The following is a 27829-nucleotide window of genomic DNA, read 5'->3' on the forward strand; positions in this document are numbered from 1 at the left end:
ACTCTTATATCGAATTCCATCTTCCAATGGTGTTTAACGTGCACGCCAATGTGTACACAGTTCTCTCTCTCTCTCTCTCGCCCTCTCGATCTCTCTCTCTCTTCATCGTGCAATGAAACATTGTTAAATGTAGTTACTTCCCCTTGACCAATAAATTAGATGTAAATTGTTAGAAGAAATCACCTGTCTGTCAGTTTGGTTGACATACTGAGATTAATTTCACCTATAAATAGAACCTGATTGTAATCTACTTCAACTTTATACAAACTGTTTTATGATGTAAAACAGCCAGTGTGGTTTGTATTAGATAGAACGCTTCATGTTAAACTTTAAAACGCATCTAAATCAGAATTTTGGCAACATAAAGTAGTAGGTCTAACTATCAAATAGTTAAAAGAGAAATGAAATGGGGTTTTTACGTCCCACAACTGTTCTACTCCAACTGGGCTAATGAAGACGGACATACGCCAAGGGGAACCGGACAGCGGCGCGATGGCCTACTGTCAAGGGCAGGGGCGTAAATGTGTGTGTGTGTGTGTTGGGGGGGGGGGGTGCAGGGTGGGGTGGTGGGGATGGTATACACCCCCCAGGAAAAGAAATAGTCGATCTCAAAATAAGTGCAGTCGATCTCAAAATACGTACAGTCGATCTCAAAATTATGAATCGGCGACTACATGAATTAATGAGGTAAACAAACAATTCCAAAATGGAAGGGAAAAATCCCAAATACGTAATACTTAATATATGTATGAATATATCTGTGTTTATGTTTGATTGCTTTGATTAAATATAACACTACTCACCAGTTATTCAAAGCTAAAATTAGTATGATGTTATGGTTCAGTAATGAAACAGGAACTCCTCAATAAGCTATTGAACCTTGAGTGTGATCTTGACCTAACGGACACGATCGATTTAAACAAAATCGCCGATCAGTGGTCAAAATATGAGGATATAGTCATATTATCTTTGCTAATTTTTGTATATTCAACACAACAATATATCGAAGATATAGGTCCATGTAAATGATGTAATTCTCATTTTCATTAGGTGTCACAGTACTGTGTTCGTTCTTGCAAAATGCTTAATATTATAGTACATGTAGATATAAGATTAAGATAAGATAAGATTTTATTGTATCAGTGTATCCACTAAGGACAGCATATTAAACAGTTTAAACCAAAGTTGGTCATACAATTATAACATGAATTCCCATGCGTAGTACTGATTTTACTCATTTTATAAGTGTTTTCTGACCATCAGAATTCTACAAAATCTTCCCCAGAATCCAGGAAATGACATTTCAGAAACTCTAGATTCAAAACTTTCTCCGGCGGAGCATGCGCCGGACCTGCCTAGAAAGCCCGCGCTTGTATTAGGGGCCTGTGCATCTGTAGGTCTTGTTTTTTTTCTATCCCCCACCCCCATACAAAATAAAATCGATATGTACGCCCCTGGTCTAGGGTTCTTTTACGTGTACGTCTATGTGTACAATTTCCCTCATGACATACTGTATGGCGTGTGTCCGTCTTCGCCAGCCCTGTCGGTTCGGAAATGTAGGACGTTAAACCTCATTTCATTTCTTTTTTGGAAGCCAGAAAGTGAGTAAGATACTGGCTAGCTACCCTCGGGGTCGCGTGTTGAATCCCTGTAATTGGTCGAGAAAGTACATCGGGATTTCCGGACGTGTAGAACGGATAGCCTGACAAGGAAAGATGTCTAGTCGTTCGGATGGGACGAAAAACCGAGGTCCTGTGTACGCATTGGCGGGGGGGGGGGGTGGCAGGGTGTATGAAATGAAATGGGGTTTAGTGTCCTTTTGATCTGCCCCGACTGGGCATTGTGTACACGGTACCTCGGTTTTTAGTCCCATCCGAAGAACTATACGTTGTCGCTTGCCAGGTCCGTCGACCTACACCGCTGGCAAATATATTCTCGGCCACAGAAGGAATCGAACACTGGACATCCAACGTCCTACTCACTGAGCCACCGTGGCCCAAGAACAGTGTATCTTCGATCGTAAAGGTCCAAAAACCGAGGACATTATGCACGTAAAATAAACACAACTGTCTGACAAAACTGCCCCCATAGCACACATGCGTGATTGGTTAAAAAAAAGTGGTGTTAAAGGAGTTTAAAAATGGCTAATATATCGGACCTAGAAATTGACACAAATAGGTCGCAACGCATATAATAATGTAATATGAATGTAAGTTATGTGAGGAGTCTGATGAGGATATAAGTCATTTCCTTTTCCAGTGTACAGTTCTGGCGGAACTTAGACAACAGATAATTCCCCAAAACTTTCTCCGAAACTACAGTCAATTCAGTCTAGGCAATCTTTGTAATACAGAGTGCCAAAATTACATAATTGCAATTTCACAGTATATCGATAAAGCTAGTCAATTGAAAAAACGTTGATTGATATTGTTGACATTATTGATATTGTATTTTATTGTTATTGTTGTTACCACCACCATCTTCCCACATTTTTGTTAAATGATATTGTATTATTTGTATCTTTGGGTCCAAGACCTCTAAATACTGAATAAACAAATTATTATTATTATTATGAATGTATATAAACTGATTTGCATTCAATCGTGTCCGTTTTACTCTAATATCAAATCAGTTATGTTCGGCGAAATATGCAAGAAGTCTCAATCGAATGGCAATCTCTAGAGTCTGGTTGTTTTAGTCTACACCGGTAGTATTTATTGCGTATGCACTTCAGATAATTTTGCGTCACCATTTGACATGACTTGTGGAATATGTCTAACCTCGTTCTTCGAGTACCTTGTTATAATGGTGCTGAAACGCATTATGGTACACGATTCATGTACCAATGGTAAAATATTTATTTTGTCTTAAATATTGGATATCAGAAGCCCATCTTTTCCTGGTAAGATCACTACATCAATGTTGATTTAAATTGACAAATAATTCGTGTTTTTAATAAAGAAAACTTTGGGTGATACTGAGTAGGAGTTTTAGCTACTTTAAACCCCTTTTCATTGCATTACTGCTCTCTAAACTTATTGCTGTTTTCTAAATGAATAAAACCTGTTCTACAAATAAAAGAAATCTGTTCCATAAAATAAAAAATTAATGGTAATATAACAAGAACAAGGTGTTTTCTTAAATAGAGAACAACACCTTGCGCATAAATCAATTGGAGTATATCGCGTGTGAGGCGCGTGCTGGTTTTCTTCTAATATCACGTGAAGAGATAACTCATGCTGTTATTCCTTCCTCCCGATTCTAGTATTAGTTGAAGATGTGTTGGGTTGCGTAACGGATGGATTTTACAGTTTGTTTATAAAATGAAGAGGCTACTAGGAGTATTTATCTTATGTTCTGGTGAGTCTGGTTTTAATTTAATTCCATCTCATAGCTGTTAACACTTAACACATACGTTTTTTTTTTTAAATTTCTCAAAATATTTCCGTGATTTTGTTTTCTAATTAAAAACAGTGAATGGCCAAACGGCACCGACTGGACATACGCCTACTAGTAGGGGGGGATCTTACAGTTAAAGCGGCAATAGGACCTACTCTTATTTTGAATTCAGGGGTTCTTTTACGTGCACGCCAGTGTATATACGGTATCCGGGTTTTCCTTGGGGATCACGGTAGCTAAGTGGGTAAGACGCTGGCTCGCTAGCCTGGAGGTCAGGTGTTCGATCCCTGCATTGGCCGAGAAAGTTCATCCAGATATTCTGGTGTGGTTCCCCCTTGTCATGATGCAGGGCGGAGGGCCTGACAAGGACAGCTGTCTAGTTGTTCGGATGGGACGAAAAACCGATGTCCTGTGTACACATTGGCGTGCGCGTAAAAGATCCCCTGACAGTTGGAATTCGATGTAAGAGTAGGCCGTAGTGCCGCTGTCCGAAAAAATTTCCCTCATAACACACTGTATGGCGTATGTCCGTCTTCATTAGCCCAGTTCGGAGCAGAACAGTAGGACGTTAAACACCATTTTATTTCAATTCCGGGTTTTCCAATCCAAACAAATAGACATTGTCCTTGCTACCCCCCCCCCCCCGATACCGATCAACTTTCTCGGTCAACACCGGGATCGAACACGGGGCCTCCTGTTTTGCGAGCCAACGTCTTACTTACAAAACCAATTAATGGCCGAATGCTTGGGTAATGGGAAGAAACAATATTTCTGCTAAGATCTTACGGTTGATACGTGAGTTGGGCACTGTCTGAATAATGAAGTTCAGCTACTTTAATGTTGTTGCCATTCTCGACTTTACCAATATCTGTGGGAACGTGCACTATCGCCCCTCCCAATAATCGTAGGAACGCGCATTCTCGCTTTTCCAAATATTATTTGTGGGGACGTGCATTCTCGTAATTCTCAATATTTCTGGGGGCGTGCATTCTTATATTTGTTGGAACGTGCAGTCTCACCTTCCCAAATGTTTGTAGGAACGTGCATTCTCGCTTTTCCAAATATTTGTAGGAACGTGCATTCTCGCTTTTCCAAATATTTCTGGGAACGTGCATTCTCGTCGTTCTCAATATTTCTGGGGGCGTGCATTCTTATATTTGTGGGAACCTGCATTCTCACCTTCCCCAATGTTTGTAGGAACGTGCATTCTCGCCTTCCCCAATATTTGTGGAAACGTGCATTCTCGCCTCTCCCAATATTTGTGGGAAGGTGCATTCTTATATATTTGGGAACGTGCATTCTCGTCTTTCCCAATATTTGTGGGAACTTGCGTCCTGCATCAACTGTCTGTACATCAGCGATTACAATTCGTAAACTTCATTTCATACGATCTTCATTGCTTAAGGCCATGATATTCTGAGACAAAGGATCTTGTACGTGCACATCAAGGGATCATTTACGTGCACGCCAAGGGATATTTACGTGTACGTCCATTGATCTTTTACGTGCTTACCAAAAGGTCATTTACGTGCACGTCAATGGATCTTTTACGTTCACGCCAAATGTTATTTTTACCCTAAGGTAAACGGATCTATTACGTGCACACCAATGTGTATCTAATTGTCATGTGTATGTAATTGTGCGTTCAGTATTGGTCAGTGGGGAATGGGCTACATGGCAGCTGATCGGGTATGGTCGCCTGTCAAAACTCGTGACTTTTCGCCGGGTCCTCCAGTTTCTTCCCTCTGCTATAAAAACCCTTCTTGAAATAAAATTGAAACGTATGTTAGTCTCGAAATGACCTAGTTTGTTTTAAGTAGACGTTAATCCCTATTTTTTTATTCGTAAATTATCATGCATTATCGGCTAAATTACAAAATCATTCTCAATGTGAACTTCAAACAGCGATAGTAAAATAAGAAATATTTATTTTGGTCAGTATTTTTATCGAGACACATTCTCTGGGGAAATCAGCGGCATTGTAAATAACGATTATTATAAAACAACACAAATACTGCTCTCGTCCTTTTTAACAAACTCATTTATTTAATAAATGAAATAAAATGAAATGAAATGGAATTTAACGTCCTACTTTTCTGCTCCGAGTGAGCCAATGAAGACGGGCATACGCCATATAGTGTGCTATAGGGGACGTTTTGCCCGGACAGCGGCGCTACGGCCTACTCTAATTAAATCGAATTCCAACAGTCAAGGGATCTATTACGTACATGTCAATGTTTACACGAGACCTCGGCTTTTCATCTCATCCGAACGAATACACAGTAACAAAAAAATCCATCAAAAAACGTAAAAAACTCCGGAAACAAAAATTACCAGGAAAATTTTATCCGTATTTTTTTTCCCCATAATTTACAGAAATTCCTTCAATTAACAGAAATTCCATTTTCAAATATAGAAAAAAGAAAAAAAAACCTGGTAAATTTTGTTTCCTGAGCATGAAGGTGATAAAAATTTCATTGAATTAACCATTGACTTTTTACGCATGCGTGAAATAGCTCTATTTAACGTCGGCTTCCACCAAAGTGATATCGCAGACAATCTTTAAACTTATCCTCTTTTCGCTAATAGTGAGGTTGGATGGCCGAATGGTTAGCACGTGCGTGCTGTATCATACGACCTGTCATTGAGTCAACTGGTGTGTTTTCGAATCCCCGGTTGTACGTGACAAGGAGTAGGGTCGCCTGTCCAACCTCGTGGGTTTTCTCCGGGTCCTCCGTTTTCCTCCCACTGCTAAAGACCCCTACGCGGAAGCGAATTATTGAAAAAAAATTAAACCATATGTTAGTCCCGAAATGACCTAGTTTGTGTCGAGTGGACGTTAAACCCCATTTCCCTAATATAAGAATTCGGAATATCCTAATCGAGAGCAAGAGCTGGTATCACACACCGATACTCGTCAGTGGGGTTGGAGACTTTCAGATGTAACCTTGCGGTAGAATCAGGTATGTAGACTCTGCCAGAGAGACAAACCGACTATAATATCCGGATTTAAGCTTGATTACCAGGAATACAACCCATACCCACGCAGCGTTAAAACATATTTTTACACATTTATGAAAATACTTACAATCTGATTACCGTATGATGAATAACAATAAACTCTATAGATCTTATAAATGATGGAAATTAGATATACATGATATGTAATATACCAAACGTTGCAAAATATGATTCTTCATATTATGGTTAATAAATTGAAATGAATACTATAACATTATAATTATTAGGAATGATTATATATGTATACGATTACTTATCGTTGCACCGTTTATCCCGTAAAATAGCAGAATTAAGCCCATTACAGAACGGAATAAAACATTTTATTACTAAATTTCACGGAACTTCCTGGTCATTCCACCGTTTATTCCGTAAAATAACAGAATTATGTCCATTATTGAAGGGAATAAAACATTTCGTCCCTAAATTTGACGGAAATTTCCTGTTTAATACTGAATATTCCATAGAAATACATAAAACACGTAATTTGAAGAAATAATTCACACTATTAACAAAATTTCTCCAAAAAAGCCATCGATTAACAGAAAAAAAAGGTGTTAAACTACGGAATTTGGCCATATAAAAAATAGATATTTTTTTACAGTGTAGACAACTGTCCTTGTCAGGCCCCTGCCTTGCACCACTGACAAGGTAAAACCACGCTGGAAAATCCCAATGAACTTTCTCGTCCAACACTGGGATCGAACCCGCGACCTCCAGGTTAGTGAGACAACGTTTTACCTACTGCTAACAACCGTGACTCTCTTCCCGCGTGCGCGTCGGATTAGAAGGTCTGTCACTGAGTCAAGTGGCATACACCATACAGTGCGCTATGAAGGAAATTTTGTCCGGTTAACAATTGAAATCCAACACACGCTGGAAAATTCCGGGATACTTTCTCGGTTAACTTGCTGAGCCGCTGGGGCATACTAAACTTAGGCTGTCTGACTACACTTAGCTTCGCTTGAGAACAGACACTAAGGTAGTTGACCGACATTTTAAAGTCCTAAATCGACGATTTTAGTCGAAAACACTAAGTATACTTCGAGAATTTTGTTAAGGATTTATTCTGCTTCCATTTAATACAATTGAAAAAGTTTATTTATCTTTATATATATGGCCGAGTAGAACCGCATTACAAAACAACATACTATTTATTTGGGTATGGCGACCATTTAGAACAGAGTTCTATTCTCGAAGAATGAAGTAGCTGATGGACCTCTGTGTGATGAATGACATTGGGGTTCGTACACGCTGTATAAGCAGTGCTTGGTGGGTTCACTGACATAGGATTAGGTAAAGGTTAGAAGTAAATGCAGGGGGACCGCACCACCCATAAACCATAATACAATACCAACCCAGGTAGAGGACACAATATACACATGCATCTCCAACATATCGCACCAAGTGAGTGGATCCGGAGTCTAGCCGTAAGCGTCCACTCCGCTGTTCAGTCCCGAGTCTTTAGTGATCCGGGGCCTAGGTCACCAGTGCTGAAAAGGTATTTACGATGTAATCTTCATTCGTATATACTGTAGTTATGAATAGCCTTAATTTAAACACAGAAGAAAAACATCAGTTTTCTTATTGCGATTTTATCTACTGACACGAATAACTTCCATTAATCATGCACAATATACCACTTTCATTTCTTACCTACAATAACTGAAATGAAATGAAATGAAATGCGGTTTATCGTCCGTGTTCGATCCCTGCATTGGCCGAGAAAGTTCATCCAGATTTTCCGGCGTGGTTCTCCCTTGTCAGTGATGCAGGTTGGAGGGGCTGACAAGGAAAGCTGTCTAGTCGTTCGCATGGGACGAAAAACCGAGGTCCCGTGTACACATTGGCGTGCACGTAAAAGATCCCTTGGCAGTTGGAATTCGATATAAGAGTAGGCCGTAGTGCCGCTGCCCGGGCAAAATTTCCCTCATAGCACACTGTATGGCGTATGCCCGTGTTCATTAGCCCAGGTTAGGAGCAGAACAGTAGGACGTTAAACCCCATTTCATTTCATTTCATTTCGGTTTATCGTCCTACTGTTCTGCTCCGAGTTGGCTAATGAAGACGGGAGTATGTCATACAGTGTGCGATGAGGGAAATTTCGCCCGGGCAGCGGCACTATCGCCTTCTCTTATATCGAATTCCAACTGCCAAAGGATCTTTTACGTGCATTCCAATGTATACACGGGACCTCGGTTTTTCGTCTCATCCGAAGGACTAGACATCTGTCCTTGTCAGGTCCTCCGTCCTGCATCACTGACAAGGGGGAACCACGCCGCCGGAAAATCTGGATGAACTTTCTCGGCCAGTGCAGAGATCGAACACCCGACCTCCAGGCTAGCGAGCCAGCGTCTTACCCACTTAGTGAAATGAAATGAAATGGGGTTAAACGTCCTACTGTTCTGCTCCGACTGGGCTAATGAAGACGGGAGTACGTCATACAATGTGGTATGAGGGAAATTTTGCCGGGACAGCGGCATTTCCCTCGACTCCTCATGAAATTCCTACTGCCAAAGGATCGTTTACGTGCACGTAAACGGTTCTTCGTTCCATATTAAGGACTAGACGCTGTTCTTGTTAGGCCACCCAACCTGTACCACTAACAAGGGAAAACCACGCTTGAAAATCCAAAATGAAATGAAATGGACCGGGGGTTTAACGTCCTTCGACACAAATTGGACAAGCGACCCTACTTCTACTCTTCATGAAATTCCTACTGCCAAGGGATCGTTAACGTGCACGTATACGGTTTTTCGTTCCATATTAAGGACTAGACGCTGTTTTTGTTAGGCCACCCAACCTGCATCACTAACTAGGGAAATCCCGCTTGAAAATCCCAAAATAAAACGAAATGGATCGGGGTTTTAACGTCCTTCGACACAAACTGGACAAGCGACCCTACTTCTTGTCCCGTACAATCGGGGATTCCGAACCACGCCACTTGACTCAATCACAGACCTTATGTTTTCACACATTAGATTTCATTTTACTTTCATTTCATGAAATTATCTTTATAAAAAAACCCAGCATAACGATATAATAGATTCGGTCATTTTACATTAAAAGAAGCAAGAAACGCATTCTTCACACCTGTCAGTCCATTGAACATGTATTACGTCAGCACTAGTTCATCAATATAATATTTATTACGTCAGTGTCCATGTAATATCAATGGCGGAACGCAGATGCGTCTTTTAAAAGAGATTTCTAAATATTATTTTTCTTCAGCATACAAAGATTATTTTATAATAGATCAAAATGTCGGGTAATGATAAAAAAAAAACCCAATGCCATTCACCAAACTATGCATCTTTAGAAGTTTAATTCCCTTCCTGTGCTGAAAGGTCGTTCTGTCATCAACTGCACGTCGGTTTGTTGACTGACGAGTTTATTACTGGGACTATGGAGTGGTTACTGATAGTATACGCTGGTTACTGGGACTATATAGAGTGGTTGCTGATACCATAGTGGGATTGTCTACGATATCACCTTAGGTGGAAGTGGACGTAAAACCCCAGAAACGAACGACAAACCATAGTGGGGTTAATGGGGTATAGAGTGGTTAATGATATCATGGGGTTACTTACAATGATTACTTACACTATGGGTGGTTACTGGGGCCACGGGGTGGTTGACGAAACTGTATAGTGGTTACTGAGACTATAGAGTGGTTACTGAGACAATAGAGTGGTTGTTGAGACTATAGGGTGGTTACCGAGACTAACGAGTGGTTACTGAGGCTATAGAGTGGTTACTGAGAATTTAGAATGGTGTTGGGACTATACATGTAGAGTGGTTGTTGAGATTATAGAGGGTGGCTGGTGAGGCCAATCTCTCAAAACAACAAATGAAATGAAATGAGCATTCGCGTTTCATTTTTTTTCTGTACCCCCGGACCAACGAAGACGCGTGTGAACCATGTTGAGGAAACTTTTGTCCGGTTGGCGGCGCTAACGTTTACTCTTATTTCGAATTCCAACTTTAGGGGGATCAGAGTTTACCCCAATCAATTATCAAATTAAATCATCAAATCAACACAGTGCTAGATCATAAGGCCTGCCACTGAGTCAACTGGCGTAGTTTCGAATCTCCGGTTGTACGTGACAAAGAGTAGGTTCGTCTGTCCAACCTCGTGGGTTTTCTCCGGGTCCTCCGGTTTCCTCCCACTGCTAAAGACCCCTACGCGCAAGCGAATTATTGAAATAAAATTAAACCATATGTTAGTCCCGAAATGAAATAGTTTGTGTCGAGTGGATGGTAAACAATTAGTCTGATAATTGTTCATAATATGTCACACAGACAGTTTTGTTAGATGATATTATAGACTTGAATATATTTTTTTTTATATCTTGTTTATATTTTACAAAAGATGCCTTATATAAGATTTAGATACAGAGTTGGCTGTTCTTGCTATAATAGTTATATTAAAGATGCCTTATTTAAGATTTAGATAAAGAGCTGGTCGTTCTTGCTATAATAGTTATATTAAAGATACATTATTTAAGATTTAGATAAAGAGCTAGTCGTTCTTGCTATAATAGTTATATTAAAGATACATTATTTAAGATTTAGATAAAGAGCTGGTGGTTCTTGCTATAATAGTTATATTAAAGATGCATTATGTAAGATTTAGATAAAGAGCTGATCATTCTTACTATAATAGTTATATTAAAGATGCATTATGTAAGATTTAGATAAAGTGTTGGACGTTTTTGATATAATAGTTCAAAATTGATGATAAATATTGAATATATTAAAATTCTATTAGTCTGAGTGAAGATGTAGCGTAGATTGTTTATCAACGTAGTAACGGTACTAGACAAACAGGACCAAGTCGAGATTATCCATTTTATCGATATTATTTTAGATCTCGCGGGCATTCTAATCTATTTAGATATCGGCCATCCGATGACCAAGAGCGTTGATTAATGGAAGTATCATGTTGATAACTGTCTAAATAATAGTTTATCTAACATTTGAAGCCAAAATAGACATATTTAACTCTTACATAATGCATCTTTAAATATGTTTGTAAGTAGCACCGTGACCTATTTTGAGAAGAACGAAAGATAAGTTCTCATAGATCAGATAGACAGACAGCCGAAGGACGACATGGGGATATGGGACGGAGGTGACGTATCGCGCCGGTCATTGTGACTACTTAATGCCCGGCTTTCACGTGGGCTACGAATGCTCCGAATAGTGGCGAATCGAAATTAATCGAAATTTGTGGCGATTCGGCAAAAAGACCGTACAGAATCGGAATCAGCTATGAGCAGTTACGAATAATTTACGTTTACAATAGAGTTACGATAATTTGTGTGTAATCGAGTAAAAAATATACCGGATGTCAAGGTAGGGTTGTACGAAATGAAAGAGTCATCTGTGCGAATTGAAGCGACTCGGATACGAATGAGTTACGGATATACCGAATTCGGTTACAAATACACTACGCTCTCCACGAATGATGCCGATAAAGCTACTCAAAGTTTATGATATTTGGAAGTATTTTTTGTCTAAGAATCGAATAGGAAGATGTTACTGGCGATAAGAAAGGGCTACGACGGGTTTACGATACATCTACGAATTCCGTCCAGGAAAGATTTTGACAAACATAAACTTTCGTGGCCGAAGTACGAACTGCGACTTACAATAAGAATGTGTAAGACCCAAATAGGAATCACTCGCAAACTTCAAGAATTGTCAACGATTTATCTACGAATCGGAAAAATGTTTGGATTCGGGACGATTCGTTGCATTCGTAGTCCACATGAAAGTGGGTTTCGAAAGACTTTAATTGTTTCAAAAATAACTTACGAACTTCAAAAACTGTCTACGATTTATTTATGAATCGGAAAAAGTTTTGATTTGGGGCGATTCGTGTCATTCGTAGCCCACGTGAAAGCTTGGCATGATATGTAGATGTTAAGTTGCTGTAGCTTAAAGATACATTATTGGAGATAAAATAAAGAGATGGCAGTTCTCGCTATAATAGTTAAAAACTAGATAGTGTAATGGTAATTTGCTGAAAATTTCAGTCAAATTGATCCACTATAAGCCGAGAAAGAAGCGGGTGAAATTTTTGCATAGTCTCGGTCATCATTCCTAAAATCATTAATATAAACAGCATAGTCTCGATTATCCACTTTTTCTGATTTAATTATCAGTGGCCGTTAGCGGCATATAGGAATCTAATCCAGCCAACATCGACGGCTAGCCTTGACATCGAGAGTTTATTATGGTCTGGATAAGTTAATTAATGTCCAATTGATAATTTAGATAACATTTCAGGCCTAAAGAAAGACTTCTAATAAGCAGATTTCGCTCTTGCATAATGCATTTTTAAACATACACTATGCAAGAGCTAAATCTGCCATTCTTTAGGCCTGAAATGTTATATAAATTATTAATTAGACATATCCAGACCATAATCAACTCTCGATGGCATCGGATTTCTCCGATATTAAATAGATTAGAACAGTTCAGCCATATTTTGATTTAAGCTAAAAATGGAGGAGCGAGACTTAGGTTCGAACAACCAGTACGGTGGTTGAAACTATTGCACACGTCTTGTCAAACCTTCAAAGGCTTATAATATCTTCGCTCGCAATAGAATAATGTGAATGAAATTTTCAAATTATTCATTTTACATTATCTATTTTCGAACTATTATAGCAAGAATGGCTAGCTCTTTATCTAAATCTTACATAATGTATCTTTAATGATTTAGATAATCAGAGATGTACGACTTTTAGTGTTGCCCATGTAGTGGTATATTAAACTACGTGAAAACCGCAACAAACGTTAATATAAGATCATTCTTTGATCATACCCTTTGATCATATATGATCATATCCTTTGACCATGTGACCGTCATTGTCGATAGTATTTAGAATTAAAAACACGAATTAAAATTCAATATTGGTCCACTTCAATCAATATTGATGTTGTTATTTAACCTCGAACTTATAGATAGGAATCAAATATCCATTAGACTATTTAAGACACAATAAACATTTCAAAATCAGTACACGCCGGCGTGTACTCTATCGTTTCGAACGCCATTTATAATGAACAAAGAAAAACATACCCCACAGGACAATGAGGAAGTAATTAAAAATGGATGATTCACAAACGTTTTAAAAAAATACGTGTAGAATTTACCAAGCAGACGCAAACATCTGCCGTTTAATTTGGAGACTGTTCACGTATTTCACGGACCATCTTTATTTAGAAATTACAAAATAATATTTAAAAATTGAATATAAATATAAATCTCTTTATATACACTCAAGGGGATCACGTGGCTAAGTGGGTGAGACGCTGGCTCGCTAGCCTGGAGGTCGGGTGTTCGATCCCTGCATTGGCCGAGAAAGTTCATCTAGATTTTCCGGCGTGGTTCTCCCTTGTCAGTGATGCAGGACGGAGGGGCTGACAAGGAAAGCTGTCTAGTCGTTCGGATGGGACGGAAAACCAAGGTCCCGTGTACACATTGGGATTCGATATAAGAGTAGGCCGTAGCGCCGCTGCCCGGGCAAAATTTCTCTCATAGCACACTGTATGGCGTATGCCCGTCTTCATTAGCCCAGGTTAGGAGCAGAACAGTAGAACGTTAAACCCCATTTCATTTCATTTCATATGCACTCATATTACATGCTAGACCTATTTTCGTCTATTTTTAAGTTTTTAATGAATAGAGTTATACGCCCTTTACGTTTAAACCTTAGAAAAATAATAATAATTGTGTTATCTTTTTCATACGGAAGCGTATTAGAGTCAAAATAAAATAAAAATTATGCCCAAATTAATAAAGGCTTTAAAATTAATCCGACCCTAATAATAGGTCCTAAGTATGAATTAGGAGATTGTAAGTCCTAATTAGGAGATGGTAAGTCCTATGTGGGAGTTACTCAGTACTAATTAGGAGATGATAACTCCTAATTAGGACATCGAGGACATAGTATCTCCTAAATAATGTGGGCGTATTTTGTCATGGCCCTGTTCGTCTGTCCGCCCACCTGTCCATCCGTTAACAATGTGCTTGTGAGCGAGATTGTTTTTAAAATTAGGTGTGAACGAAGGGGTTATGATTGACAATCCCTACCCCTACCCCCACGCCGAAAAGTTTGTAAACGCACTGTGTCTTCATTAGGACTTAGTAACTCCTAATTAGGACATAGTAACTCCTAATTAGGACTTAGTAACTCCTAATTAGGACTTAGTAACTCCTAATTAATACTTAATATCTCCTAATTAGCAATTAGTATTAAGCATTTTTCAATTATTTATTTGGCCCTAATATGCTTCCTTATTTTCATACAATTCAGTCTAGTCTTCATTTTTTTTTATTAACAAACCAAAAGTCATACACATATTTTTAACTTGTGAGATAATATGTAAACAAGTGATGAAACCTGAAATGAAACAATTTATAGGTGTAGGTTCTTCGAGTTCTATCAAGACACAGGCGGACAGAAGTTTGAAAGTTTTCCAATTAGTTTACAGGGGTTTATGAACTCGTCTGATGGATATTGTCAGTGTAGGATTGCTTTAGTCAAGTTTGCCAAACAGGTTGATGGTATGGTCACAACATCAATGTGAAGAGAGCGGGAGATAGATAGAGAGAGAGAGAGCGAGAGAGAGAGGGAAAGGGGGATAGATAGAGAGTGGTTAAATAGAGAGAGAGAAAGAGAGAGAGAGAGAGAGAGAGATAAAATGAAATGGGGTTTAACGTCCCACTGTTTTGCTCCGACTGGGATAATGAAGACAGGCATGCGCCATACAGTGTACTATGATGGAAATGACAGTCTGGAAAAGGTCTACTTAATCCCAACCCCGTATCTAATTCCTTATGGCAGAGACTGACCAAAGTACTAACTTCCTAATGGGGATAGAAACGCCGATTCCTTGAAAATAATTATTAGCTGGCGTACATTCCATCACTATGGCAGAGACTGACCAACGTATTAACTTCCCATGGGAATAGAAACGCCTATTCCCTGAAAATTAGCTGGCGTACATTCCATCACAATGGCAGAGACTGACCAACGTATTAACTTCCCATGGGAAAAGAAACGCCTATTCCTTGAAAATTAGCTGGGATATATTCCATCACTGTAGTTTTGTTTGATAAACAAAATAGGAATTTTTCTTTTCTTTTCTTTTTTTTTTTTGATAAACAAAAATGGAAATGACAGTACCAATCTCTATATTGTGTTAAAATATCAATCTTTATAATTTTAATTAATGAATGTCTTATCTATTTCCTAAGCATTACATAATGTCATATCTATTAAAATTGTTTAAGAATCCAATATTATGATAGGCCATAATATCGCTACATACATACGTCCCGCGATCAAGTGATACCGCAGATAATGTATATACCATAACCGTGCTGACCTGTATACTGTAGGCTATTAGATATTACACACTATCTATTGGCTATTGTTCTGAGTTCAACTTGGCATTCTGTATCAAAATATCATATGGCTATAGATAGCACGTTACTCGTAGATAACACGTTACAACTACAGAATACATCCGGTAGATAACATACTTGTTATAATATAAAGGATTCAAGTGGCAATATTCTTATTAAAGATACATTATGGGAGATAAGATAAAGAGGTGGCAGTTCTCGCTATAATAGTTAAAAACTAGATAGTGTAATGGTAATTTGCTGAAAATTTCAGTCAAATTGATCCACTATGATCCGAGAAAGAAGCGGGTGAAATTTTTGCATAGTCTCGGTCATCATTACTAAAATCATTAATATAAACAGCATAGTCTCGATTATCCACTTTTTTAAAATTTAATTATCAATAGTCGTTAGCGGCATATAGGAATGTAATCCAGCCAACATCGAAGTCTAGCCTTGACATCGAGAGTTTATTATGGTCTGGATAAGTTAATTAATGTCTAATTGATAATTTAGATAACATTTCAGGCCTAAAGAAAGACTTGTAATAAGCAGATTTTGCTCTTGCATAATGCATGTTTAAGTTATAAAAACCAACCAGGTCCAGTCTTTGTTAAAGTAGAAACGATATAAACACCAACGATATCCAACTAATTTATAAAAAAAAAACCAGTCAGGTCCAATATAAACGCCAACGATATCCAATTTTTTTTATTACTCTATAAAAAACCCCAGCTAGTTCCTGTCTAAACTATCACTATTCTGAGTTTAAAGATGCATTATGGGAAATTAGATAAAGAGCTGACAGTTCTCTCTATAAAACTTAAAACTAGAAAATTTTAAAGGGAATTTGCTGAAAATTTCAGTCAAATTGATCCACTCTGTACCGAGATTTTAACGATAGAATATCCGGCCTAGCCTCGATCATCATCATTAAAGTCGGTACGATAAAAAAAAATACATAGTCTCGATTATCCATTTCTTGATTAAATCCTGAATGAAAGTTGAACAGCAAATCGGATCCCAATCCAGTAAATATTGCAGGCTAGCGTTGACATCAAGAGTTGATTATGGTTTGGATAAGTTAATTAATGTCTAATGAATAATTAGATAACGTTTCAGATATAAAGAAGGACCTACAATCAGAGGCGTAGCCGTGGAATATATATTGTGTGACGCCCATGCCTACAACAGGCAAATTTAGCCCTTGCATAATACATGTTTAAACCTATAAAAATCAACCACGTCTAGTCTTTGTAAGTACATGCAGACATTTTGTTATTAATTCATAAAAACAGCCACTTCCAGTCTTTGTTTAAGTAACAATATTGTTATTGATTTATAAAAAAAACAGTCACGTCCAGTCTTTTTTATAGTAGTAGAATTGTTATTAAAGGTTATATTAACTATCATTTATACATTTATTCAAATGAAAAGTCTTTAATCAACTCTTTAGAACATCGGATGGAAGCGATGTAAACGGGTCGCAACACAATCGCCATTGTTACGACAATAAACAATCTATGCCACGTCTCATCAAAACTTCAAATAGTGATAACTTCACTCAGAATATAGTAATTTGAATGAATTTTTGAATATATTGATTTTTAATTATCTATCTTGGAAATATTATAGCAAGAAAGGTCACTTCTTTATTTAGATCTTACATACTTTATTTTTAATCAGAAAACCCGATTGTATTAAATGGCCGTGAATGGACCCAGATTATGCCAACATGACAGGTTACCGACTATTTCCGTATTACAAACCATCTATACACAGCCATGCTACGTCAGGTCAGCAGCGCTACGACTGCCTCCTTAATTTGAATTTAAATTGTCAGTGGCTCTTTAACGCTCTACGCGTGGTGTACAGGAGACCTCGTATCGGTTTTTGTCCAAGTTAGCGTGCCCGTTAAGAACTCCTGACAATTGTTGGAAATACCACTACCCGGGGAAATATTCCCAGATAGCACACTGCATTATCCCTGTTAGTTGATATAAACGGTGGGATTGGATGGCCGAATGGTTAGCACGTTGTATTATAACTGACGTGGTTTCGATTTCCCGGTTGTACGTGACTAGGAGTAGGGTCGCCCGTCCAACCTGCTGGGTTTTCCCCGGGTCCTCCTGTTTCCTCCCATTGTGGAAGACCCCTACGCGCAAGCGAATTATTTAAATAAAATAGAACCATATGTTAGTCCCAAAATGCGAAATGACATAGGTTTATTTAACGCCCCCTCCACCAAAGTGATATCACCGACAAATGTTTAAGAATCCCACAGTATTGGACAAATCCTGGATTCACGGAACGCCTCTCGTGGGGTCGTGGCATATAAATCTCTGATCTATACACCTGTTGCCACATTGCCAATCGTCTTGTCTCTCTCACGCTCACGAGAGAGAGAGAGAGAGAGAGAGACAGAGAGAGATGGGGTTTAACGTCCACTCGACACAGACTAGGTCATTTCGGGACTAACACATGGTTTGATTTTATTTCAATAATTCGCTTGCGCGTAGGGGTCTTTAGCAGTTGGAGGAAACCGGAGGACCCGGAAAAAACCCACGAGGTTGGACAGGCAACCCTACTCCTTGTCACGTACAACCAGGGATTCGAAACCACGCCAGTTGACTTAATGACAGGTCTCATGATACAGCGCGCACGTGCTAACCATTCGGCCATCCCCCCCCACCTTCCACACCCACATACACACACACGCTCACGGTGTGTTACCCTAGTCTATCATTACAACATTTTAATCTGTAAATAATGATGATGTCTCAAAACAAAAGGTGACTTTGTTATTCGAGGGATCGCGTGTTTTCTGGAATTGGGTCGCAACAAACAAAAGGTTGGGAACCACTGCGATATATTGAGTTGCTGCATGTGTCAGTTAGCCCCGTAGCAGATTGGTCTAGACACATGCCACATTTCAATTGTACGCTCTGATGGCCCAGACAGCTGTTTGGTCCTGCGGCGGCGCTAAGAATTGAATTGAAATGAAATATATACTGGAGTTTAACGTCCTACATTTCTGCTCCGACCTGTACGCCATGTAGTGATCCATGAGGGAATTTTGCCCCGACCGCGGCGTTCGTCGAATTCCAACTGCCAACATGTACACCATTGATGAAATGAAATGAAATGTGGTTTAACGTCCCACCGTTCTTCCCCGACTGGGCTAATGAAGACGGGCATACGCCATACAGTGTGTTATGAGGAAAATTTTGCCCCGACAGCGACGCTACAGCCTAATCTTATATCGAATTCCAGCTTTCAAGGGATCTTTTACATGAACACGGGAACTCTGTTTTTTTGTCCCATCCGAACGATTATACACTTTCTCGGCCAATGTAGGGATCGAACACCGAACCTTCAGGTTATGGAGTCAACGGCTTACTCACTGAGCCACCGCGGCTCCCTACACTACTGGTCAATGAAATCCATGCGAGAAAATTGTGAAGAACCTTCCCAGCCAACACAGGGATCGCAATACCTGGATCGCATCACCTGGATCGCACCTGATACTACCGGCTTAGTGAGTCAGTCAGCGCCATACTCACTTGGGCCATCATCGCTCCAACTTAAAATTGATTGGCTATAGCTACCTATACAATTATCGTATTAACTGTTCATAGCTTACAATGTATGTGTGGGTGTCTTGTCCATGGGTTTGTATTATCGTTTTTTTGTCTACGTGTAGTGCGGTCCTCCTGCACATACTATTAGCATTGATCGGCTAGCTAGGTTAACAATTATCGTAAAGTTTATATTCGAGAATGTCAAGAATTGTTGGAATGTTATTTCCTGATTTTAAGAAGTGACAGTTCTCTGGTTTGCCTTCTCTCTATAGCCAGTGCTGTATATTTTTAAACTGTTTATTTATATAGTTAATCTCTTCAGTTGACTTTATTGAAATCTGGCTTCACTTATCTCACAATTTATATCATCGTTTAAAGTAGGCGAGATGACTCCATCAACTGTTAGACCTGCCATTTCTATGCAGAAACTCCGGTCTTGATGAGAATGTGCGTGTGTTTGAGTGGGTGGAGAGAGAGAGAGAGAGAGAGAGAGAGAGAGAGAGGAGGTAAATGACAAAGTAGGTCATTCCGGGACTAACATGTGGTTCAATTTTATTCAATAATTCGCTTGCACGTAGGGGTCTTTGGCAGTGGGAGGAAAGCGGAGGACACGACGAAAACCCACGAGGTTGGGCAGGGGACCCTACTCCTTGTCACGTACAACCGGAGAATCGAAATCACGCCACTTGACTCAATGACAGACCTTATGATACAACGCGAACACGCTAACTATTCGACCCCCCCCCCCGAGAGAGAGAGAGATGGAGAGAGAGAGAGAGAGAGAGGGGAGAGAGAGAGTAACGTCCACTCGACACAAAATAGGTTATTTCGAGACTAGCATGGATTTCAGTCAATTCCCTTGAGCGTAAAGGTCTTTATCAGTAGGGGCATAACGTACGGAGAGTTGGATATATCAGACTGTAGAAACAGAATGAAAAGTCCCACGCCCCTTTCTGACAATTTTCTTAGTTTAATTTAATTTGATAAGCCCCTAACGCCCCCTCCTCCGACCCACACAGGGGTTACTACTCCCGATGTTCGGCGGTGATTTTTTTTGTATACATCATTTGACTTTCCCTGTCTCTATGTTATTCTACTCTATGTTATTCTACTCTGTCTCTATGGTATATCTACTCTGTCTCTATGTTATATCTACTCTGTCTCTATGGTATATCTACTCTGTCTCTATGGTATATCTACTCTGTCTTTATGGTATATCTACTCTGTCTTTATGTTATATCTACTCTGTCTCTATGTTATATCTACTCTGTCTTTATGTTATATCTACTCTGTCTCTAAGTTATATCTACTCTGTCTCTATGGTATATCTACTCTGTCTCTATGGTATATCTACTCTGTCTTTATGTTATATCTACTCTGTCTCTATGTTATATCTACTCCGTCTCTATGTTATATCTACTCTGTCTCTGTGTTATTCTACTCTGTCTCTTTGTTATATCTACGATGTCTCTATGTTATATATATTCTGCCCCTATGTTATATCTACTCTGTCTCTATGTTATTCTACTCTGTCTCTATGTTATATCTACTCTGTCTCCATGTTATCTCTACTCCGTCTCTGTGTCATTTCTACTTTGTCTCTATGTTATATCTACTCTGATCTGACTATAAGTAAATACATGATGACCACACCACGCATAAACAATCAGCCTACACAAGACAAACCCACGGACAGGTCAAACAACAAACGTATGTCAAAGCAAGTGAATGGATCCGGGGGCTAGCCGTGGAGTAAGCGTCTACTGTGCGGTACCCCCGGGTCATAGTCATACAGACTTCACTCAAAATGAAAACAAAACAATGAAATGAAATGAAATGGGGTTTTACGTCCTACTGTTCTGCTCCAACTGGGCTAATGAAGAGGGACATACACCATACAGTGTGCTATGAGGGAATTTTTTTTTGCCCGGGCAGCTACACTATGGCCTACTCTTCTATGGAATACCAACTGCCAAGGGATCTTTTACGTGCATGCCAATGAATACACGTGACCTCGGTTTTTCGTCCCATCCGAACCACTAGACAGCTGTCCTTGTCACCCCCCCCCCTCCCCCATCCTGCACTACTGACAAGATAAACCACGTCGGAAAATCCCAATGAACTTTCTCGGCCAATGCAGGGATCGTCGACCACCCGACCCAAAATGAAAACAAGCTAACAATAAGAAAAACAGCATCGGGGAATTCTTATATCTAATACAGCGATAAGTTTTATCTTTGACACGCCATAATGAGATCATGAACAAAGAATTAGTTGGATATAACTATATTTATATATTTTTATCTAATATCTTTTTACGGAAGAATCTGGAGGGACCTTTCTTCTTGTAGATGATAAAGACTGACTTCGATCTTTATTTACATCAAACAGAAATCGCCCATATTTGTCAGAAACTTTTCTAATAAAATACGTTTTTATACGCACACATTTAAGTGTGGGCGTATTATGTCGTCACCCGTGCCCGTCCGCCCGTCAACAATAGGCTCGTTAACGCGATAGCGGGTTCAGTTTTTATCGGATTTTTTTTTGTTTAGATTTTGTGTGAAGCATTAGGACTATGAGAGGACGACCCACTTGTCCGAAAATCTTGTTAACGCGATAAAGACTGCAGTTTTTAATAGATTTTTCAACAATGTTCATATAGGGGTAATACGAGGACAAAGCCTATTGATATTTAGTGTTACGTGACCACCCCCACCCACCCACCCACCCTCGGCCACGCTAAAAATCTGTTTAACGTGTTATAGACTACAATTTTTAATTTCGCGTTCTGTATGAAGCATTAGGATCATGAGAAGACGACCCCCTTATCCGATAATCTTGTTAACGCGTTAGAGACTACAGTTTTTAACAGATTGTTTTAACAATGTTCACATAAGGGTTATACCAGGATGAATCCTATTGATATTCAATGTTTTGTGACCTTCCGCTGACGTAGTTATAGGGTGTCATAAATTATGTGACGTCGAATTATAATGGTGTGATGAAACAAGTCTGAAACAACATCCCAACTGAACAATGTCCTCCCTCTCCATTGTATTAGTGAACAACTGGTCGATCCCTGCATTGGCCGAGAAAGTTCAACGGGATTTTCCGACGTGGTTTCCCCTTGCCATTCGTGCAGGAAGGGGGGCCTGACAAGGACAGCTGTCTTGTCGTTTGGACGGGTCGAAAAAACGCGGCGTGCACGTAAAAGTTTCCTTGGCATTTGGGATTCGATATAAGAGTAGGCCATAGTGCCGCTACCCGGGAAAAATTTCCCTCATAGCACAGTGTATGGCGTATCCCCGTCTTCATTAACGCAGTATAGGAACAAAACAATAGGACGTTAAACCCCAAATCATTTAATTTCATTGTATTGAACAAGGAGGTGGTCGAATGATTTAGGGTCTGTCATTGAGTCAAGTGGTGTGGTTTCGGTACGTGACAAGAAGTAGGGTCACCTCTACCCCAGTTCCCCCCACAGCTAAAGACCCCTACGTGCAAACGATTTATTGAAATAAAATTAGATCATATGTTAGTCCCGAAATGACCTAGTTTGTGCCGAGTGGACGTTAAATCATATTCCTCCTTATCATACAAATGGACAGTAATGGCATGTATCACAGCTAATTTTCAAAGAATCGCCATTTCTATCCTCGTAGGAAGTTAATTCTTTGGCCAGTCTCTGCCACAAGGAATTAGAATCAGTAGAGCGTCTCCAGACTGACATTTCCCTCATAGCACACTGTGTGGCGCATGGCCGATTTTATAAGCCAAGTTAACCTCCCCTCCCCCTCTCTCTCTCTCTCTATCCCTCTCTCTCTCTCTCGCTCTCTCTCTCTGTATTGTACAGTTCTTCAGTTCTCCTACTTTATCGATTAAAATATTGGTCTTATTAGTGAAGTTAATTAATATTACTATAAAGTAAATCTTATTGTATTAAATGCGATATCTAATTTCATAATGTACGCCTAATTGTGTCTAGTTACTACATCCAGTTAAACCATTCATCATTATATAGTGACAGCTTCTCCGGCTGGCCATTTTACTTTATCCCCTTATCTACTTTAAAGAGTAATGTCGCTCAGCTTGCTAATTTAAAGTAGCTAAGTCTCTAACTCACGAATTATTTGTCAATTTAAATCAACATTTATGTTGTGATCTTACCGGGAAAAGATGGGCGTCTGATATCTAATATTTAAGACAAAATAAACATGGTACCATTGGTTTACGAATCGTTAATGCATTTGTAACGGGGGACTCGAAGAATGAGGCTAGACATATTCCACAAGTCATGTCTTATCTGAAGAGCATGTGCAATAAATACTATCGGTGTAGACTGGAATTACCAGACGCTAGAGATTTAAATTCGATTGAGACTTCTGGCGTATTTCGCCGAACATAACTGATTACTAATTACAGTAAAAACAGAAATGATTGAATGTAAATCAGTTTCTATACATTCATATTACATTATTAAATTCGTCGCGACCGAACTGTGTCAATTTCTAGGTCTCAAATATTAGCGATTTATAGCACCTTTAAGCCTAGCTCATAAGCCGCCGTACGTGCACGAGTCGTAGGTTTTGGTAGCTCGCAGACCAGAAGCAAGAAAATGGTTGAAAATGCGCGGGACCAAAAGTCTCTACGGTCAGTCTACGATCTTCTACAGTGTCGAACACACGCAAGCGACGCGTATGTTTCACGCGCGTTTTCTAAAATTCCCCCCGTATACTGCCCGTAGTAGGACGTACGGCGACTTATGTGTTCTGTACCATAGAAGAGGGGGGTGGATGGCTGAATGGTTAGCGTGCGCGCGCTGTATCATAAAGTCTGTCATTGAGTCGACTGGCGTGGTTTCGAATCCCCGGTTGTACGTGACAAGGAGTAGGGTCGCCTGTCCAACCTCGTGGGTTTTCTCCGGGTCCTCCGGTTTCCTCCCACTGCTAAAGACCCCTATGCGAAAGCGAATTATTGAAATAAAATTAAACCATATGTTAGGCCGAAATGACCTAGTTTGTGTTGAGTGGACGTTAAACCCCATTTTTCTCTCTCTTTCACCATAGAAGATCGCAGACTGACCGTAGGAAATTTTGGTACCGGACATACAAAATTTTCACCCGGTTTCTTGTGGCTGGTCTGCAAGCTACCAAACCTACGACCTGTGCGTGTCTAAACACGTACAGCGGGTTGTAAATTAGGCTTTAGAAACGAAAATTAAAATGGGGTTTAACGTCTTTGTTTTCCTCACCAGTTGAATTCCAACTTCCAAGGGTTCTTCGATCTGTGCATATGATCTCGATTTTTGTTGTCCCATGCGACCAACTAGACGTTGTTCCTTACCAGGATACCAATCTTTTAGCAGGCCCTACAGGTGTTTCGTTCAATGCGTTGGATTAGGTAACAATTTTATTGTCAGTCTTTTACGCCCCTCGCCGTCGAATCCCAACTGCCTAGGGTCATTTTACGTGCGAGCCAACATGTACATATGATCGCGATTTCTAGTCCCACCTGAACTACTAGACGATGTCCGTCCCAGGGTCTCCGTTCTTTGACAGAGCCTCCAAATGTTTCGTCCAATGCGAAGGACTAGGCAACATCGTTGGCAATTCTAGCGAGGGAAATTTTGCCCAGACAGCAGTTTACCACTTTGAAACTTAATTTTCGTCCAATGCAAACGAATAGGCAATACTTTCCTTTTCAGCCCTCCACGGGCTATTATTCCGGAGAAATTCACCGGAAATGAAATGAAGATCTGGGTTTATTTACATGCGCATTGTTTCCTGTAATATCATGTCTCTGTCCTGTAGCAAATCCACGTTACTGACTGCTTTATATTCTGTTTATTTCTGGTACTCCAGGAATCTAGTTTTACTTCCTTGTGTATTTTGGATTGAGTGTACTGTGTCGTCGACTGGTAGATCTTTTTCTCTCACTTAAGCTAAGATCACCTAGCTTGATCTACACCTAGTTGTTCGGATCGGACAATAAAAAGAGCAGGCTTTGGCGACAAGAACCTTTGACAGGATAGGTGAAAATGTTGCAGTCTCGGTAAAATTTCCCATGTAGCACATTACATAGAGTATGCCTCTCTATCTACTTAAGACCCACACGGCCAAGCGAATTATTGAAACAGAATTTAACCGTATGTTCGTCCGGAAACCCCTCTCTCTCTCGCTCTCTCTCTCTCTCTCATGGTGAGCACGTGTGCGCAGTATCATAAGGTCTGTCATTGAGCCATCTGGCGTGGTTTCTAATCCCCGGTTGTACGTGACAAGGAATAGGCTCGCCTGCCCAAACTCCTGGGTTAGTCCCCAAATGACCTAGTTTGTATGCTCTCTCTCTCTCTCTCTCTCTCTCTCTCTCTCTCTCTCTCTCCAATCGTCGATGACATCACCCTTTAACCGGAAGATAACTGAAACAATGGAACAGACAATATATCCATTAATCATATCAGATCATTTAATTAGCCAAGTTTCCAGTTTACTCGAATTATCACCGGTTATAATATAAATAATGGCTGTATGTAGATCTATTTAAAACAATATATCACGATAAAAACAACGCATTATATTTATAATGGTCATATAAATCAGTTAATAGCTCTTTATGACGTGTAATTACGGGTTGTCAGCAAGTTTACCAAGAAATGATCGGATCCATATTAGTCTGACCATCTGGACACATTCTACCCTGCTAAAGACATTGTGTCTTTGTCATGGAAACGAGATCGAATGGGCCTTCTACTCAACCTCGTGTTTCCATCCCAAGCTAGTCTAAGCCTACTTTTTGGCGTTTTATGGCAAGTTTCTTGGGAAACATTTGTCTGCGGTATCACCCAAGGTGGAAGCGGACGTAAAACCCCACGAATGAACGAACTGGACACAATTAATAATTCATATATGTTTTGACATCTACAAAGAAAATTTGTAATTATTATTATAGTGAAGCACATTCGACATCTTCAAAAGACTTTAAGGTTATGAATTTATTATAGTGAAGCACATTTGACGTCTTCAAAAGACTTTAAGGTTATGAATTTATTATAGTGAAGCCCATCGTACATATACTATGTAAGTCAACTCACTAAACGTGTAAATTCCAGTATTTTCATTATCTTTGAACATCTTTTATATTAAAATTGAATAGTATTATATTTATAGGATGTTAAATAGATCACCCCGTTCTTCAATCCCATCCACTTATGAATTAAATAGTGTTTATAAGAAAATGATTTTAATTCCTACATCTAGACACAGGACACGATTAATTTCTACATCTAGACAAAGGACACGATTAATTTCTACATCAGGTTTTGGATAGTCTTTTTCTCCCCTTTTCCCTCTTTTGAATGCCGATTTTTGTTGACTTTTTGGCGTAGAATCTGTGACCATGGTCGCCATATTGTTACCCCATCTTTTGCCATGGTCGCCATATTGTTACCCCATCTGTTGCCATTGTCGCCACATTGTTACCCTATCTGTTGCCATTGTCGCCATATTGTTACCGCATCTGTTGCCATGGTCGCTATATCATTTCCCCATCTGTTTCCATGGTCGTCATATTGTTACCCCATCTGTACGTTTAATAGATCAGCATTAGAAAAAGCAGCAGCTAGGTGTCCGATTGTAACCCTGATAACCGGTCCCATTTGAAAGTTCTCAGATAGTGTTTATACCCTCATGATCCCAATGCTTAACACCAAATTGGACAAACATTGGTTAGACTTTATCGAGTTCACTAAGGTTTGCTGAAAACTCTCCAGATGAGAAGTGGTATTAGGTGTTCCAGAAAACACTGAAATTCTCAATAAATATTTCGTTTTATTTGTCTTTGCTACACTATGATCTGGAAAAGTTGTTATATGGCCCGCGTTCTGGTTGATGTGAGGAGTTATCCAATGAAATGGTCTGTTTCACCGAGTGCTTGGCATGAGATGCACGGAACTATGGGTATCCAACTAGAAACATCAATGATGATTGGTTAATCAAATGTCGGACGTTAATCAAATGTCTGCACAGTTCCGTGCACCTCGCGCCAAAAACTCCCCGTAACAGACCGTTTCTTTGGCTAATCCCTCACATCATCTAGAACGCGGCTTATATAACAACTCTTCCAGGTCCTAGTGTAGTAAAGACAAGTAAACGAAATTTTGAACTATAAAAAACGTAACGAAATAGATCTGTGTTTTAACCATATTGAACGAAATCTATTATCTATAAGAAAATGTCGGATTAGAAAAAAATTCGAGAACCTAATTAAATCGTATGATGATGATGGCATATAATCTCGAGAACCACGTGTTTGTCTGATGTGGGATTAAAGGATTTGTTTCAGTAGAACACGTGTTTGTCTGACGTCAGATTAAAGGATTTGTTTAACCAGAGCACGGATTATGTACAAT

General features: G+C 39.5%; 1 long non-coding RNA gene across 1 annotated transcript in view; it reads left to right on the plus strand.

The window, feature by feature from the left end:
• Positions 1 to 3278: 3278 nt before the first annotated feature.
• Positions 3279 to 27829, plus strand: part of LOC126816242 (uncharacterized) — a 41733-nt gene continuing 17182 nt past the window's right edge. The window contains exon 1 of the long non-coding RNA XR_007678278.1: positions 3279 to 3360. This is a non-coding gene — a long non-coding RNA (uncharacterized LOC126816242). The remainder of the gene's footprint in view (positions 3361 to 27829) is intronic.

Source organism: Patella vulgata, chromosome 3 (assembly GCF_932274485.2).
Source record: "Patella vulgata chromosome 3, xgPatVulg1.2, whole genome shotgun sequence".
Classification (NCBI taxonomy): Eukaryota; Metazoa; Mollusca; class Gastropoda; family Patellidae; genus Patella; species Patella vulgata.